The following is a 6143-nucleotide window of genomic DNA, read 5'->3' as shown; positions in this document are numbered from 1 at the left end:
AAATTCTGGCTTTATTATTCAATTGCTATGTGACCAAAGGTCTATATAACTGCTCTATGCCTCAGTTTCTACATCTGCAAAATAGGAATACCAACAGTGTTTACTTGAAACCATGTAATAAGCATACAACTACTGGGCACTTAATATTTAATAGCTATTATTACTGTTCTGATGACAATTTTTTGTTGTTGTTTTTTCAAGAAAGGGTTTCTCTGTGTAGCTTTGCACCTTTCCTGGAACACACTTGGTAGCCCAGGCTTGCCTCGAACTTACAGAGATCAGAGTGCTGGGATTAAAGGCGTGGGCCGCCGCCGCCGCCGCCGCCGCCGCCGCCGCCGCCGCAGCCGCCGCTGCCGCCGCTGCCCCCGCCGCCGCCGCCACCACCAACACCCCACCCCCACGACAATGTGATAATTTCTATTAGTGGATGGCAACTAAGTATTTAAGTTGAAACTATTTGCACATGCTAAAATATCGATCATGAGGCCCATGAGATGGTATTTGCCATCAAGCCTGGGACCCACATGGTAGGTGGAACCAATTCCTGGCAATTTTCTTCTGACCTCCACATGCATGCCATAAATCTCTTCCCCTACACAAATGAGTAAATGCTACTTAAACATTTTTAAATGCCTGCTAGAATATTATGATTTATTTTATAGGATAATGGGATTGAGTCCAGGGCTTTGTGCATATTAAGTACATACTTTACCATTGAGATACACTCCCCAGATCCCAGAATATTAAAAATATAAGCCAGTATATTACTCCCTTGGAATCCCTCCCACACCTGGGAGTTCTTATGTTTCCTTAGACTGTAGATTGGTAAATCTATAGTCACTCTGCTAAATGCATGCATGTGTTAAACACTCCAGATAGAGTGAATTCAAGGCCAGATTGCACAGATTGTCTAAAAAAGAAAAAATAAAGTACTAGGTGTGATGGTGCACACCTTTGATACCAACACAAGCCAGGAAGATCTGTTCCATTGGGGCTAGCATGATCTTTATAGCAAATCGGAGGTCAGCCAGGACTAGATAGTGAGACTCTGTTATCAACAAATAAGAAAGCGGACAAATAAATAAAGCAGACAAATACATGTCACCCATCTGTTTTACGCACAGGTACTGTACGGTTACCTATGTTTTTTTTTCCGTAAACATTTATCCTCATGCAAGTTATGCCCCAGTCCTTTGCATCTCAGTTGATACTGAACAGCCAACAGAGAAATCAAATACAATATAGTGCTCTGTGATGAACAGTGCCATCGGACTGTGGATCGCACTGTCCCCCTGTAGTCACTGGGACCCTCTCTTCTTAGATTCAGTTTATTTCTCCCTGCCTGCAGGCTGAAATGCTCGTTTGCAAGGCAGTTTGGAAGGCTGTCGTCCTACTGGCAATAGTAAACGCTCCTATTGTTAGGTTCATGCTTTGAACATTTAGCTGCCACATCCCCCTTGTGGTCATAAAGAATATTTTTGAGGGACCCGAAGAAACCGTAAGAAAAGTCAGTTACAAAAATATGCCCATAAAACTGTGGTAACTTTTCAGGTAAAACCATTTGGGCTAAGGGTATATAGCTCAGTTGGTAGAGTTTTTATTTAGCATGCACAAAATCTTGGGCTCAATGCCTCAAATAAATATGAATTTGAGGCCAGTCTGAGATATAAACTAGATAAAATATGTAACATTTAACTCTAGGGCTCACGCTCTGGCTTTTTGTTTCGAGACAGGGTTTCTCTGAGTAGTTTTGCACCTTTCCTGGAACTTGCTCTGTAGCCCAGGCTGGCCTCGAACTCACAGAGATCCACCTGCCTCTGCCTCCTGAGTGCTGGGATCAAAGGCGTGTGCCACTACCGCCCGGCTCGCTTTGGCTTTTAAGTGTATGGAACAAGAAGAAAAGCAAGGGTTAGGGATTTAGCTCAGTGGTAGAGCGCCTGCCTAGCAAGCACAAGGCCCAGGGTTTGATCCTCAGCTCCAAAAAGAAGAAAAGCAAAAGTCTAGCTTTGTTGTTGCTTCTGGGCTTTTGGAGACAAAGTCTTGCTATATAGTCTTTCTCATTCTGGAACTCACTATATAGACCTGGCTGGCCTCTAACTATTGGTTGGCCCTGCAAGGCAAACTTTATTTTTTTTAAAGATTTGTTTATGTATAGGAGTGCTTTTGTCTGCACGTACATCTGCACACCAGAAAAGTAGCATTGGAATTCATGAAACAACAGTTGCTCTTTACCACTGAGTCATCTCTCCGGCCCATAACTTTTTATTAAAACAGGGTCTTGCTAAGAAGCCCAGCTGTCCTTGAACTCCTGCTTCAGTTTCAAAGACAAATGATTCCATACCAACTTTCAGAGAATGCAATGACTTCAGTTCTCTTCATTTGGCTTACTGCTTGTCATATTCAAGGTAAGATGTAATGGTTTCAAACAACTTCTGTTTCAGTGTTGGTACCTATCATTCCTATGTTCTCTCTGTGTGTGTGTGTGTGTGTGTGTGTGTGTGTGTGTGTGTGTGTGTGTGTGTATTTTGAGACAGGGTTTCTCTGTGTAGCCCTGGCTGCCTGAAACTCACTCTCTAGTCCAGGCTGGCCTCAAAATCAGAGATCTGCCTGCCTGTGCCTCCCGAGTGTTTCGATTAAAGGCGTATGCCATCACCACTACCACCCTGGTTTTTTTTTTGTTTTGTTTGTTTGTTTTTAATTTTATGTGCATGTATGTGTCTGTGTGAGGATGCCCTAGAATGGGAGTTGACAGTTGTGAGCTGCCATGTGGGTGCTAGGAATTGAACCCAGGTCCTCTGGAAAAGCAGCCAGTGCTCTTAACCACTGAGCCATCTCTCCAGCCCCCAACACCCTGTTCCTCTTTAAGTTCTTATATCAAGAAATTATTGCAGGACCAGGGGGTAACTTTGATCGCCTTGGCAAAATAATTTCCGAGGGATTTTTTTTCACAGACCAAGCCTTGACCTTTATTATTGAAAAAAGCTGCATATTTATTTCGCTTTCTGACTCTGTGCTTGTGCCTTCAACACCTTCACAACAATTTTCTGCTCCTAAATAAGGAAAGCCTGCTTGATCCTGTCACAGACACACTTGGCACACATGGACCCACTGTAGGCCCTGCTGACATGCTTCTTTGTCTTAAGACAACCTCATAAGGACTTTCTGTCTCCCAGCACGAACCCCTCAAAGCCTGCCTGGGCACACACCGCATGCGGATTTAGGTGCTTTTCCAACCTTCTTGGTATAAAGGTAAACAATCCTGTTGCCAGGGGTTCGAGATAGCCTAGTTTTGTTAGAGGCTGTGTTGTAGGAAAGCCTGTGACGGTATGTCAAACGCGGGACCATTCTGAGTGCCTCTAAGCACCGTCCCTGGAAGAGGAAAAGGAAGGGCCGAGGGAAAATTTTTAAGTGTTAGATCTACTAATAAAGATATAATGACAGTGCAATTTTACAAAGAAGGGTGAGAGTCTCCTTTTGATTTGAGACAGTCTTCTTCTGTCTAGCCTGGTACTAGAACTATAGCCCAGGCTGGCCTTCATTTATAATGCTGGTCCTGCTTCAGTCTCGGGAGTGCTGGGATGAAGTGTGTGCCACCACTCCTGATCACTGAATGATGAAGATTGAACCCACAACTTCAGTACATTCTAGGCAAGCACTCTGCCAGCCAATCCTTTTAGACAGGGTCTTACTATGCAGCTGTGTTAAACTCAGATCCTAATGTAGTCTCCTTACTGCTGGGAGAGATTACAAGCTTTTATCACCACACCAGGCCTTTAAAGGAACTGCATTATCTATGACTAATTATGTTCAACCTTTTCAACTCTCAGTTTTTGAAACAGGGTCAGTCTCATACAGTCATCAAGCTGGCTTCTAACTCATTATGTAGCCAAAGATGACCTTTGAACTTCTGATTCTCAGCTTCTATCTCAAGTGCTGGAAGCTTATACCACCATGCCCAGATACTTTCTTACCTTCATTTCCATCCTTTTCATAATGTAAACTGTATTTTCTTTACCTCCTAATTTACCCCCACTTTCTTCACAATTCGTCATATGGATGACTGCAAAGCAAAGTATCGGTTCAGGACCCCAAGACCAAGTTCTCAGCACAAAAGATCTGCCTCAGAGGGACAGGGTGGGGAATAAGAGACGAACACAGGAGATACGAGGAGGGGAAGCGGCCGGGTGGTGGCGTATGCCTTTAATCCCAGCACTCGGGAGGCAGAGCCAGGCGGATCTCTGTGAGTTCGAGGCCAGCCTGGGCTACCGAGTGAGTTCCAGGAAAGGTGCAAAGCTACACAGAGAAACCCTGTCTTGAAAAACCAAAAAAAAAAAAAAAAGAGGAGGGGAAGGGAAAGGGAAAGGGTACAGGTATATTTGTCCTGGAGGGACAAAGGACTGTCTCTGGATAGAGAGGAGACAGGCATGGCACATAGGAAAATGGCAGTTTATAAAGGTACAAGGGGAAACCACGTGTTAGGATGAGGTGTTTAATTTTATTTGGACGCGTTAAATAGGTGAGCCAAAGGGGGATTTTGTTTGCTGGACTTCAGTACTTTACTAGGTGAACCTTGGTAGCCTTGGCGTTGGGGTGGGAGAGTGTTTGGCCAAATAATGGAATGGACTTTGGGGGCTAGAGTCAGGAATGTAATCTGTTTTTTTTTTTTTTGGAGCTGAGGATTGAACCCAGGGCCTTAAGCACTCTACCACTGAGCTAAATCCCTAACCCCAGTAATCTAACGGTTTTTAACAAGGCAGAGGGAATTGGGGAGAAGGGCGAGGCCTGCCAGAGCAATGCCTACCACAGTCAAGAGTCCCTTCAATTGACAACTTTTCCTTTTTTTTTTTTTTTTTTGAGACAGTCTCACTTTTACTGGCCTGGAACTTGTGATGGAGTTAAGGATGACTTTCTTACCTTCCTACTTCCGTTTCCCAAATGCTGGAATTACAGGCCTGTGTAACCACTTCCCACCCAACTGCTTTCTATTGACTTCAAGCCGCTTACCTCCAAAACCAAGTTCAACTTCACTGTCTTTAAATCATTGAACTGGGTTTTTTTTTTTTTTTTTTTTTTTTTTACCGCCACTGAGAAAACTTGACACAAGATTGGTTCAATTCTTTACCCTTAAAAGTCTCTATCTGGGGCTGGGGATTTAGCTCAGTGGTAGAGTGCTTGCCTGGCAAGCGCAAGGCCCTGGGTTCAGTCCTCAGCTCCCCCCCCACCCAAAAGTCTCTATCTGGCTAGATATACCTGACGTCTGAGTTTGAGGACAGCATCTAAGGATACCAAGTACATGGTTTAGGCTAGTAGACATTGGAGCTGGGTTATTTCCAGCACCCAGGAGGTAGAGACTACATCTCTGCAGGTTCAAGGCCAGCAAGTCTATAAAGCGAGTTCCGGGGCGCCAGGGTCACATGGAGAAACCTGTCCTCCCCACCCCCCACCCCCTCCATTGTGGAGGCCGTCTAAAAGCCACACGGTAGTAACTGACAACCAGGACACTTGGCAACCAGCGCAAGGTTTAAAACAGGGGCACCTGTGGCCCAGCGACCCGGAGGTCCCAAGGTAGCCTGCCTTCAGCGGTAGAAGGCTGCGGGAAGCAGGTGCTGCCCTGGGGGTCGGAAACCCACGCTGCGGCCGCAGTGTGCAGCGCAAACCCTCGTCCACGCGAGCATACGTCAAGATGTGGACAAACGGTGAGAGAGCACAAGGAGGCCCTTAACAAAGCCCCGGGACAAGATGGCGCCCGCGGCAAAAAGGGGCCGGAGGAGAAGCTTGCAGGCGGACCCCCCCACCGGGGACTCTCGGGCAAACTCGCGTGCACTGGAGCATCCAATAAAGGCTACAGTTACGTCCCCAGCCCGTTTCCTCCACGCCCCTCACGCACGCGCTCCAGGGCCAGCGTCGGGCGCCAAGGACGCAGGCGCAGGAGGCTCCACCTTCTGCGCAACTGACGCAAGGAGACTGTAATCTTTTCGTAACTTATCCCGTGTGACCTTGAGTCTTTCCTGCCGCGAAGGACCCGGGCTGTCTGCAGCGTTGCCTGTATGTTCCTCTTCTCCTCCTCCCTTCCCTCTGCTCCCACAGCCGCGGCAGCCGCGATAAGAGGGCAGGGCTTTTCAACAATCGTGCCGATGAGCCTG

At 46.4% G+C, this 6143-nt stretch overlaps 1 pseudogene; it reads right to left on the bottom strand.

Moving 5' to 3' along the window:
* Positions 1-2975: 2975 nt before the first annotated feature.
* On the bottom strand, positions 2976-3359 carry LOC118595021 (annotated as a pseudogene).
* Between the last annotated feature and the right edge of the window lie 2784 nt (positions 3360-6143).

This window comes from Onychomys torridus, chromosome 13 (genome assembly GCF_903995425.1).
Source record: "Onychomys torridus chromosome 13, mOncTor1.1, whole genome shotgun sequence".
Classification (NCBI taxonomy): domain Eukaryota; kingdom Metazoa; phylum Chordata; class Mammalia; order Rodentia; family Cricetidae; genus Onychomys; species Onychomys torridus.
This window is presented reverse-complemented; position numbering and strand designations above follow the sequence as displayed.